The 12849-nt window shown below is 44.3% G+C and overlaps 1 long non-coding RNA gene across 2 annotated transcripts; it reads right to left on the bottom strand.

Annotated features, from left to right (window-relative positions):
* Positions 1-205: 205 nt before the first annotated feature.
* Positions 206-3847, bottom strand: LOC310686177. Of its 2 annotated transcripts, none has more exons than XR_014515742.1 (3): positions 3475-3847; positions 1044-1178; positions 206-741 (listed from the first exon to the last, which is right to left on the bottom strand). It is a non-coding gene; the product is annotated as an uncharacterized lncRNA (long non-coding RNA). The 2 variants fall into 2 exon arrangements; XR_014515743.1 differs by having other exon boundaries at positions 3663-3847.
* Between the last annotated feature and the right edge of the window lie 9002 nt (positions 3848-12849).

The raw sequence follows: 12849 nt of genomic DNA, 5'->3' as shown, positions 1-12849 counted from the left end.
GGGTGGGAAAACAACCTAATCAACTGCATCTGGTAAGATTCTCTTCTCCCATTCATTTGGGAATATTGACTGTGCGTCGGGTTTCTCTCAATGTCATGCAATCTATAGGGACACCTGCTCCGTTGCCTCTTTTAAAAGCAGTGTGGGAAAGCGCTCCTGTTCTAAACCCAGAGCAGAGAATTTGGCTTTGGAGGCTCCCTCCTTTCACATCCCAGCTCCTCCGAACCCCCTTCTGGAATCCCTGAAAGCACAGTAGCCTTTATGTGCCCAGCTCTCGCTCCCACACACGGCGTTACATGAAGTCCCCGCCCCTCACTCCGAGAAAGGGAACAAAACCACCAAACCCTGGAAAGTTCCCTTCACAAAGTAGTAAAAGTTCTCCATTGAGGTGCACACACTGGCACTGCGTGTATTTGTATTGAGAGCTTGCGCACTCGCACACCCCCACACGCAGTCACACAGACACACAGACACACATAGAGTATTCTCCAAGTCAGAATGTTCTTTTTACCCTTGAAGTTGCCAGGGCAACCGAGAAGGAGCAACTGAAAAGCAAGTTGCTTGCAATGCGCTGTATAATCCTCTGTTTTCTAAACACGGTTGGAGCAGGGGCTGGAATCAGCCGAGGAAGCTCTGGTGTCAGTCGTGGACATTAGCTTTTATCTCAGTCGCAAGGGTGAATCTCTTAATTTTGGTTTCTTTCAGTTTCTTGTTTCCCAAGGCTTCCGCTCTCCACATAAGCTTGCAATTTTTTCAAAATTAAAAGAAAATCACGAGAATTCGTCAGCATTTCACTGTGAACTTCTCCTAATAGACACATTTTTGCATGTAATTTTGCAACATTATGCACGTTTTTGCAAGACATTTTTTCCTGACATAATGCAGATTTCATTCATAGCTGCGTCTCTAGACACCTTTTACTCTACCATATGCATTGTTTCAGACATATGACTTGGCCTGAGAACTGAAATTACAAAATTTGGGGAAGTGCAAAATTCAAAGGACGGCTGTGTTTTGGTTTGTGATGTGTAAGGTAGACCCACCTTTCAAATGTCAGTCAGCTGTTGCACATGGGAAGGCGGTGAGGCACCAACATGGCTATATTCTTTCAGAGGCAGTATGCCACTGAATGCCAGTTGCTGGAAATCATCTTCACCTCTCAGGGACATTTGATGAAGCTGAATATTGGAAGACACACAAAAAAGGGTACTTTTTTCAAAGAAGCACATAGTTGTACCGTGGAACTTGCTCCCACAAAAGGCAGCGATGGCCACCAATTTGGATGCCTTTGAAAGAGGGGTTAGAGAAAAGTCCAAGGGGTGTTTTTCTGCAAAAACACACAGAAAGTGCCAAATAGGCCTAGGATTAAATTAGGAGTTAATTAAATAAATGAGATTTAGAATGTTAAGAAAAGTTAAGAAATTTGATTTAAACTGGAATATTGTTTTGGAATAATGATATTGGAAAACTGCTACATTCAGTTACAAGGAAATTCAGATGTGAGGGATTAGAGGAAGTCAAGTAATATGTTTATGAAGTTAGAAATTTAATTAATTAATCAATTTATATTGTTTATGTGTTTGTTGTTATGTCTTCTGTGTTTATTCTTTATTTGTTTTATTTATATTTTGTGTTAGTTGTTTTACAGTATGTGTTGTATATGTATGAAACTTAATAAATAATATTGGGGGGGGGGGACACACAGGCTGAAGGAAAGAAGTTGGGTGTCATTGGCTGGGTGCAGAATACTGACTATGGCACTGTGCAAGGCCAAATCCAAGGTCCTACTGTCAAGGTGCGACAACTTCAAGAATGGCTTCAGAAGACAGGAAGCCCCAAGTCCCGCATTGACAGAGCTGAATTCTGCAATGAGAAGAAGATTGCTTGTTTAGAGCATAGTGACTTTTGTATTGTCAAATAATAGTGCCCCAGGGGGAAAAGCACTATATAGTAAGAGCAATAAGCTCATTGGGAAGAAAGCGCTCCCTTTAGTTTTTATATTAATTGTTTATATGCAGATTTATTCACTTTTAACTATATATTTAAATTATTTATTTACATTGTGAATACATTGGTTACACTGAATGTTCTAAGAACTTGATGTGTTAAGAGTTTTTAATAAAGTGTAGGCTTAGGTTTGTTTGGGGACGCGGGTGGCGCTGTGGGTTAAACCACAGAGCCTAGGACCTGCCAATCAGAAGGTCGGCTGTTTGAATCCCCGCAACGGGGTGAGCTTCCGTTGCTCGGTCCCTGCTCCTGCCAACCTAGCAGTTCGAAAGGAGGTCAAAGTGCAAGTAGATAAATAGGTACTGCTCTGGCAGGAATGTAAACGGCGTTTCCGTGCGCTGCTCTGGTTCGCCAGCAGCGGCTTAGTCATGCTGGCCACATGACCCGGAAGCTGTACACTGGCTCCCTCGGCCAATAAAACGAAATGAGTGCCGCAACCCCAGAGTCAGTCACGACTGGACCTAATGGTCAGGGGTCCGTTTACCTTTTACCTTAGGTTTGTTTTTTTAAAAAAAGAGGATCAGAGAAATTAGTAGAGAATACGTCTATTAATGGCTAGTAGCCATGCTGGCTTTGTTCCAGCTCTGCTCCCAGAGGCAGTGTGCCTCTGAGTACCAGTTGCTAATAATCATGGGTATCTGGTTGGTCACTGTGAGAAGAGAGTGGTGGCTTAATCCAGCAGGGCAAGTTCTTATGTCCTTATACTTGCTTTGCCTCAGGCAGCAAAACATATTGGGTTGCCCCTGGCAGAGGCAGAAGTTACATGGAGGTCTACACAGCACGTCATTTGGCCTTCACAGTCCTCCCTGGTTCCAGGAGATGCCAGGAATTCATTAACTGTGAGAAGAGAGAACTCCGGCGAGCGCAAACATAAACCAACACAGCACCAAATTAAAGCATCACTCGCATTTCACACTGCCCCTGCTTTGGGCTAATTAGTAGAGAAATTAAAACTCGCACTTGTCAGCCGCAGCAGAATCACGCTGAAATCATTTTGGAGGCGGTTGCACAGTGTTAAGATAACATGAAAATATTTGTATTTCAAATAGCGCTAACCTTAAAGCCATTAAAATCTCTCTCTGCTTAGGAACTGGCTTAGACCCGCTGATCACTTTCTCAGCTGTGGATTTATTTAAGTTAAATATGCTGAAGACATATGGCTGGCTGACTTTATACAATTGCATCCCAACCTTACAGGGGGGGGGGGGATATGGCATGGATGCTATGGAATCTCGTATATTTCCTTCCTTGGAGGCCAGTTTTCTCATTACAGGGACTACTCCCGATCCTTTTCAATCCAAAGCTCTTCTGCATTAATTCCTTATGACAGCAACCAACTGTAACTGGTGTTCAATGGTGTTTTGCGTTAGAAGGCAAAATTGGCACAGCCCCCAGGTTAGAGGTCTGCAAGGAATATACAGAAGGCAGAACAAATGGGGCTGGCTTTCATAAATCCTTGGAACATACTGATAGAAGACAGCATGGGAGTGAGGTCTGGGCATGGGGCCCTGCGAATCGGCCTTAGGCAGCCTGCTTTTTCCAGTTTGAGTGATTTCAAAATATGGCCACCTCCAATAATCAGATGACATTTACCTCAAATGCTGGTCACAATAACCTCTGCCAACTAGTAACATTGTGTGTGTGCCTTTAGATACCTTAAAGCTCAGGTTGTGCTGAGTAGCACCCAATTTAATTTGCTGGGGAAAGTAGTGCTTTCACAAGAGTGGCATTTCCTCCCCAAATCCCTTAAACGTGTGAGCGTTCGTTTTCCTTGATCCTGTCTGCTGCCATTTATTCCACCATCTGCAACAGCCTCAGCAGCACACTTTTCTGGTTCAAACTCCCCTCTCCTTCTCAGAACGATCACAGAAAGTTAAGGATCGCATAATGAATAGGATGATGTCACAATGCCACACAGCCAATCAGATTAAGCTATGCGCTGACATCGTTAAGGGCAAACAAGTCTGAGCTGGAGTGAAGGCCATGCTTCCTCATCTAGGGGAAAAACTTTAGTAATTGGATTTAGTAATTAAAATGTTTTAACACTTAAAAAATACTTACAAGGCAGACTAATAGCCGCTGAGTGCCTTCTTTTTTATTATTGATTGCAAGGGCATAGCTCTCACCGTGAAACCATAGGGAAGGCAGGGGTGGCTAATTTGTGACCCTCTAGATATTGTGGGACTCCAGCTCCCGCCAGCCCTAGCCAGCATGCTCAGTGGTCAGGGATGATGAGAGTTGGAGTTCCAATAACACCTGCAGCACTGCAGGTCAACTACACCTACTACATAACCACCCTGACAGCGATAGTACTTTATGAGATCGCAACATTCTCAAGGGAGAATTGCAGACATATTCCCAAGATGTGAGACAAGAGCTGATCCAAGCAGCTGCTATTTGTCAAGGAAGGAAGGAAGGAAGGAAGGAAGGAAGGAAGGAAGGAAGGAAGGAAGGAAGGAAGGAAGGAGTCCTTAGTCCACCAAATCATGGAACCTAGTAGGAGAACAACTATGTCCCAGCCACATATTAACCTAGAGTGCACAGATCAAGTGAATTTGCTCCAGTCAAATTCCTTTCCCACCGCACTGATGAACCCTGTACCAGCTTATTTCCAGACCTGATGCCCAGATTGCCTCCTACAGATGCCACCTACTTCTTCTCTTGTTTTGTTCATTAGCCTTATCTGAGCTGTTTCCTATTTTTATTCTATTCCGGATTTTACCAGCTTGAATTTTGTATACGCTTTTGCCTGGGATTATGAGTTCTGAAGTCAAGCTTAAAACGCAAATATGAACATTAAGCTGATAATGAGTTTAACGCTTGGAATTTTAATTGCCTTGGTAGACACACCATTGAAATTAACATAATAGCAGGTCAGCAGTACTGAAGTGGATAGAAAGCTCTACTGGAAAACTTCATCCGGTGCCCCTAGATAATTTTCTCTATCATTACACGGTAAAGTTTTAAAATCAGGAGAGCACCTGATTGCATGCAGATTAGCGTGGGGGGGTGGGGGGAGGAACCCACACACCCTCAATACTGATGTATGAAATCATTATTGCCTCCATCTCGATGGCACTTAAGCTCAAAATGAAAGAAGAGAAGGGAATGGGAGAGGCAGTCGTTCTTCTCGGCTTCTGATGACCTGTAAGAAACCACTTATGGGGGATTGGATGGCACTCAGCAATGAAACCTGAAACTTTTTAACAGCTATAGACCAAAGCTTCTTCATCATCTCACTTGAGTCGCACACTGCAGCCCCGATCCGGAGAACCTCGCGCACAAAGAAACTCCGCTCTGAATGGATGGTTGAAATTGAAAAATCTGCTGGCAATCCTCATCGTCTAGAGGAAGTTGGGGGAGTGGGGAAAGGACTCAGAATCAGTTCCCCCAGAACTGAGAGCATGAACCAGAACTGGGACTGGTGCAGTGGCATAGCGTGGGTTGTCAGCACCCGGGGCAAGGCAAGTAATTTGCACCCCCTAGCCCGTGGATTTGAGCAGGGGGCAGAGAGCTGCGAGTGCGAGCGCGCCCCCCCAGATGTTGCGCCCGGTGCGCCCGGGCCCCCCTGCACCCCCCCACGCTATGCCACTGGACTGGTGTAGTGGCAGTCCATGCTGGCATGCATGCCTAAGTTTTGGAAGTGGGGTATTTCACCCGTGCAGCACTATTGTTGGGAAGAGCCATAGCTCAGTGGCTAGAGCATCTTCCTTGCATGTAGAACGTCCCAGGTTCAAGCCCCAGCATTTCCAGGTAGGGCTGGGAAAACTTCCTGTATGAAGCCTTGGAGAACAGCTGCCGGTCAATTTAGACAACACTGAGCTAAGATGCACCGATTTCAGCTTTTAAGAAGGTGTTGATGTGCAAAACGGGGCTGGACGGAAGCATGCCTGCTCTTCATGTGATTGTTGTCATGTGAACAATCTAAAATGCCGAAGTGGGTGTTTTTCTCTCTGGCATCCAAAGCAGGTGTGTGGGGCAGGGATGGAAGGTAGCAACGTTGTCCCTTGCCGAACCCAATCTATTTATTGTAAAGGTAAAGGGACACGGGTGGCGCTGGGGTCTAAACCACTGAGCCTCTTGGGCTTGCAGATCAGAAGGTTGGCGGTTCGTATCCCTGTAATGGAGTGAGCTTCCGTTGCTCTGCCCCAGCTCCTGCCAACCTAGCAGTTTGAAAGCATGCCAGTGCAAGTAGATAAATAGGTACCACTGTGGCAGGAAGGTAAACAGCATTTCTGTGTCATGGTGTTCCATTGCACCAGAAACGGTTTAGTCATGCTGGCCACATGACCCGGAAAGCTGTCTGCAGACAAACACTGACTCCCTTGGCCTGAAAGTGAGATGAGTGTCGCACCCTGTGGTTGCCTTTGACTTGACTTAACCATCCAGGGGTCCTTTACCTTTTTATTTTATTTTATTTTATCTGTAGATGAGCTGGCCTTTGTATTCTGAAGCCAGGGGTTGTTCTTCAGTGGCTGCATCCATCATTGACATTCCTCTGCTGCTCCTTAATCATCCTCTAAAAGACGGAACTGGTTGGATCTCATGGAAAAAAAAGAACTTATTAAAAATGCTTTGTACATGTGAATTTAATTTTTAAAATATGTTTACAAGACACTCAACGATGTGTGAAATTATGCAATTATTCTGTAACTGCACTTCATTAATTAATATTTTCATTAAACTGTAATTTGGCGGCTTCTTTTTCCTCCTTACATTATATTTTAAGACCACAAGCACAAACACCTCCTTCCTATGCATGCAGCTTAGTTGGTGGAGGGTTGAAAAATGCTTTGCAGATGCATGTTTTATCCCCAAAGTTTCAATGGAAAAGGCCAGTGACAAATGGATGGATGGATGGATGGATGGATGGATGGGGAAGGGGGGCTTGTTTTTTTATTCCCCTTGCAAAGCAATAATTCCCAAAATGGGTTAACAGTCAATTACCCTTCCTGGGGAACTCTGGGAATTGTAGCTCTGGGAGAGGAAGAGGGGTCTCCTAACATTCCTTAGCATCCTTTACAAACTACAGCTCCCAGGATTCTTTGGGGTATCATAGTGCTTGTAATGTCTGGTGCAGAGGGGTCCTAAATCCCACCAGGTTCAGTGGGGCTTAGTCGCAAGTAGGTGGGCATAGAACTGCAGCCTTATTGTTTGCCTTTTAATTATGCAGATAACCATAGAGCATTAAATGATCATTCCAATAAATCTTTCTGCAAATCATAATTTAAAAGCAGCACTCAAATACTTTTTGTTACATTGTGCCATATTTCTTCCCTCTGTTCATACTGAAGATGAATTTGTGCTTTCATTAAAATTGAGAAAAACAACAAAACACAGTTTCGGTTCAAGTCAAGATACGTTTTCCTCTTAAACCCCTACTTTTCACACCCTCCCCCTTTCCAATGCATTATCTTTCAGTCCTTTCCCTCCTGTCTCCTACAATCCTCTATATGATATTGATTTAGGAGGCTTCAAGTCCGCAGAGAAAACATGGCTCATCCCAGTGATTATGCTTTTGTATGTGACGTAAGATGAAAAGGATTATATGTGCCTAGTGCATGAAGAACAATCAGCATTCTGACTAGCAGAGAGAGAGAGAGAGAGAGAGAGAGAGAGAGAGAGAGAGAGAGAGAAATTAAAGTGCATCAGGAATAGATTATGGCACATTGTAGATTGGAAGAGGTTTCCTTTCCTTCCAGAGAAGTTCATCCACTGCAATAGCTCACAGCATAATGCTCTGTAATGAGGAAACTTGAGATAAAAACACCTTGAGATTTCCGATTGCTAAAAACGCAGGCAGCACTCTCCATGCCTGCGTATGGACAGCTCCTATTTGTTTCTATATTTGGCACTGACTCATCCGTGCCACGGCTAAGCTATGCATGCGTGAGATGTCAGGTGCACAAGAGTTTACATCATCTGCCATGCTGATGCATGAATTTTTTAACCTGACCTTGACAACAACTCAGCAGCATGGAAGGCAAAGGTCAGGGATCAAAATCTCAGACAAAAATGACAAGTGCAATATTTTTAGAGGCTGTTCCTCAGCTGAAAGGCACGTCGCAGGAATTGAGTCAGATTGTTGCTTAAAAAACAATTCAGGGGAAAACAGCTTAGAATTAACACAGTGGTATTTATTTCCTTAACCCACTGATTATTATAAAACAACACTCATCGCATATGACAGTGTGTCTAGAGAGCTCATAAACAAATCAGATATAGAATTGCGCTTTCCGGTTTCCAGTTTCTTTCCCCATATGTGACCAACTTCAGAGGGGCGGGGAGGCTGGCTACCAGAGAGATCAGCCTGTCTGCCCTGGAATTGCAAACCATCTGTGATGAGACAACACCACATTTCTGGCAATATTTTGTGTGTGTGTGTGTGTGTGTGTGTGTAGGGGGGGTACTAATATGCTCACTGCTCATACAAGTTGTCAGCCAAGTCTGTTGTTCCTCACCAGTTCTGATTTATTTATTTATTTAAAGTTATATCCCACTTCTCAGCACACTTTATGAAGTGCAAACCCAATAGCATGTGAATAAAGTTTTGCTCCCAAGTTTAGTGGGACGCAGGTGGTGCTGTGGTCTAAACCACAGAGCCTAGGGCTTGCCGATCAGAAGGTCGGCGGTTTGAATCCCAGCAACAGGGTGAGGTCCTGTTGCTCGGTCCCAGCTCCTGCCCACCTAGCAGTCGAAAGTATGTCAAGTGCAAGTAGATAAATAGGTACCACTTCAGCGGGAAGGTAAACGGCATTTCCGTGTGCTGCTCTGGTTCACCAGAAGCGGCTTAGTCATGCTGGCCACATGACCCGGAAGCTGTCTGTGGACAAACGCCGGCTCCCTCGGCCTATAAGGCGAGATGAGCGCCGCAACCCCAGAGTTGTCTGTGACTGGACCTGATGGTCAGGGGTACCTTTACCTTTATCCAAGTTTAGTGTCCTCATTGATGGGCCTCTGACAAGCTTCCAGGGATCCTCAGGGTTACCCAGAACCAGGGCTGGGGTTCGGAGATGGTACAAAACTGCCACCCTAAAGTTCTTTCTAATATTGTGTTGCAGTCTCCTTTCTTGTAATTTGAATGCATTGGTCCTACCTCTGGAGCAGGGAAAAACAAGCTTGCTCCCTCTTCCATGTGACAGCCTTTCAGATATTTGAGGGTGGCTATCTTATCACCTAACAGTCTTTTCTTCTCCAGGCTAAGCATACCCAACTCCCTCAACTATTCCTCTTAAGGCTTAGTTTTCCAGCGCTTTGATCAACTTGGTTGCTCTCCCCTGCACACAGTAAAGGTAAAGGGACCCCTGACCATTAGGTCCAGTTGTGACTGACTCTGGGGTTGTGGCGCTCATTTCACTTTATTGGCCAAGGGAGCCGGCGTACAGCTTCTGGGTCATGGGGCCAGCATGACTAAGCCGCTTCTGGCGAATCAGAGCAGCGCACGGAAAGACCGTTTACCTTCCCGCTGGAGTGGTACCTTTTTATCTACTTGCACTTGACGTGCTTTGGAACTGCTAGTTTGGCAGGAGCAGGGACCGAGCAACAGGAGCTCACCCCATCGCGGGGATTCGAACCACCAGCCTTCTAATCGGCAAGTCCTAGGCTCTGTGGTTTAACCCACAGCACCACCCGCATCCCTCTGCACACATTACAACTGGTCAATGTCATTCTTAAACTGTGGTGCCCAGAACTGGACACAGCCTGAGGTTCTTAAATGGTTAGATATGCACAGAAAACTAAGGGTGTGGTTGCTGTTGTTGTTGTTTTTGGGGGGTGCCAAAGAAGTGGCATGTGAATCACAATGCCAAAAGTGGCTGTGCCACTTTTACCCTTTTACCGCCTTGGCTTTGGTTTGCGAAATCCAGCTTCCTCTGCCCTTGTTTTGCTTTTGTTTAGATTCAGTTCTCACAAATCGCTTGTGCCTGATGAATATTCATGGCACATTAGTTTGCTCTCATTGTGGTGTCGTTACAGCACACATTGTCACGTTGCTCCCAGGTTCCTATCCACAGGCTCTAATAATTAAACAGTGGGGTTGTCACTCCCCCCACCCCTCTCGTGGAGGCTCTGGGTCTTTAACGAAAACATGACAAGCAGAATGTCAGTGACTGCAGTTTTTCTCCCACAGCATGGAGAAACACTTTTGCCTGTTGCGATGGGATTGTTCAAGGCACAGGTCCCGCATCACAAACAGAGCTGGAGATCCTAGGCGTGGCCACAACCTATGAATGTTTCCTTGGAACTACATCCCACTGAGTTCAAGGGGATCTGCTTTCAAAGTATGCTTAAGATTGCTGCCTAAAGCAGCTTCTGAGCAGTTGTCCTCCCCCTCCTCTTGTGAATTAATTATGATGTCTTTTACAATGATCTGGTTCACACCTACTGCTAAGACATACCATGGTTTAGCATGAAAAGTGTCAGTGTGAGAGTTCCTGGAGTGGAGATCATGGTTGCTGCACTCCAGCTTCTACGCTCCATATTTAGCTTAGTGCATCACCTGACTCGGAGGTCATGATTGGTCTCCTTCCAGACAAACCGTGAGATGTAACCAAGGTTTGTTCTGGACTTTGCAGCTCACGTGTTTCTGGTGGGAACAAGCCACAAGCTCAAGTTCATACAACATGCGAAGGTAAACCATGGCTGCGCTCACAGCAGTGCAGCAGCAGAAGGACGTAATGAGCAGCTACAACCTCCTCTGCGGGTTGCACATTCCCACTAAGCCACGACTGAGCTTAGTGTTATTTGCTGTAACCAGCTGTATGTAGGTCAATGCAGCACAACTCATTGACACCTGCTAAATCTCACTGCATCAATTGAAGGAACCCTGCAAACTCTAGTTCTATGAAGAGTCTATGTGTGAGAATTCCATAACATACAACATTACAGTTTGGAGTGGATCTCAAAGGGGAACGATATCAAGGTTTGATGAGGAAACGTTGAAAGATCTGAGTCTGTTTCACATGGAGAAGAAAAGGCATGGGAAGGACATGATAATATTATCTCAATATCTGAAGGACTATCACATAGGAAATTGCCTTATGCTGAGGCAGACTATTGGTTCATCCAGCTCAGTATTCTCTACACTGACTGGCAGAAGCTCTTCATGGTTTCAGGCAAGGGACATTCCCTGTCCTATCTGGAGATGTCTGGGTTTGAACCTGAGACCTTCTGCATGCAAAGCAGATGATCTACCCACTGATCTACAGCCCTCCTCCTAAGAAGCACCACCCACGTCCCACAGCGCCACCCGCATCCTTGTTTGTTCTAATATACATGTGTTCATATGCATTTTTGCCTAATATGATTCATTTTAAAATATTATTTACACTAATATATGCATTTCTATGCACACTTTAGTATATGCATGTTTTTATACAATACTTGGCTAGAGAACTACTGTATATTGCAAAATTCAGGGAAGTGTGCATTTCAAAGGATGGCTGTGTTTTGGTTCTTGAGTTGTCTTGGAAAGTGCAAATTAGGTAGGTTCACCTTTACATGTACACTGAATTGAAACCCGCCTTCATATACAGTCCACATAAGCTTGCCATGCTCAGTTGGTGACAGTGTGGTGCTGTTAATGCCAAGGTTGCAGGATCGATCCCCGTATGAGAAAGCAGCATGTTCCTGCATTGCAGGGAGTTGAACTAGATGACCCTCCTGGTTCCTTCCAACGCTACAATTCTATGATTCTCTCTCTCCTTCCTTCTCCCTCTCCCCATATTTCTGTAATTAATTAATTAATTAATTAATAGATAAAACTGTATATACCATCCTTTGTCAAAATTGATTCCAGGGCAGTTTACAAGATTAATTACCTAGAATTCAAGGCTGCAACATTAGGTAGATTAGCTGGTCAGATTAATTGATTAACAACATTTAAATTCAATTGATTCAAAATTCCATAATCAGTCAAGTTCACGCTACAAATCTAACCTGTGAATATAACATGCCTTGACTCTGATGTGTTGAAATTGAAATATGTTCATTATTAGAACTGAAATTTATTGCAGGTGACATTGCTGTTGCTTCTGTCCACCTGTGGCTCCATGTCAATCGCTTTGCAAACAAAGCACATGTGACAATAGCTAATTTGAGAACACTGTGTCATGGCATGTGACATTATGCCACACAGGTGTGGGTGAGGAATGTTGTCGCTAACCTTTCCAGTAGGGCAATCCTGTACACGTCAGCTGAGAAAGCAGTCTCACTGAGTTCACTATGCTTAATTTCCAGAACAGTAAGCACAGTATACTGTCTAAGATGCATTTCAGTAATGCACATACGATAATATTCAGCTTTGATTCAAAATTTGGAATGTGAGATCTTGCAGTGTAGAAGAGATTTCTTCTGAGTTTATGCAGCTGGATTTGTAAATCGGTTACCTGAAATGCAATGGAGTTAGTTTGTGCTTCACTACTAAAAAGGGGGCCTCTGCTGAATTAATTGGCACATTTAAAGTATTTTTTAAAAAATTATTTCAACAACTACTTATGTAAACTTAACTTAACTGATTAATTGACTATGATGGAATTGTGAAAGCTAGAGAATGAGACCCATTGAACACAGCGAGGCTTACTTCTGAGTAAGCATCCATAATTGGATTGTAAACTTCATATGAACAATCAGTGAAGAGTTCTTTAAGCAGATGACTGCCCCATTATCTATGTTTACAGAAGAAGAAGAAGAAGAGTTTGGATTTGATATCCCGCCTTTCACTCCCTTTAAGGAGTCTCAAAGCGGCTAACATTCTCCTTTCCCTTCATCCCCCACAACAAACACTCTGTGAGGTGAGTGTGGCTGAGAAACTTCAAAGAAGTGTGACTAGCCCAAGGTCACCCA

This window comes from Podarcis liolepis (assembly GCF_965112155.1).
Source record: "Podarcis liolepis genome assembly, chromosome: 9".
In the NCBI taxonomy this organism is placed as follows: Eukaryota; Metazoa; Chordata; class Lepidosauria; order Squamata; family Lacertidae; genus Podarcis; species Podarcis liolepis.
The sequence above is the reverse complement of the archived record's forward strand: the minus strand, read 5'-3'. Positions and strand labels throughout refer to the sequence as shown.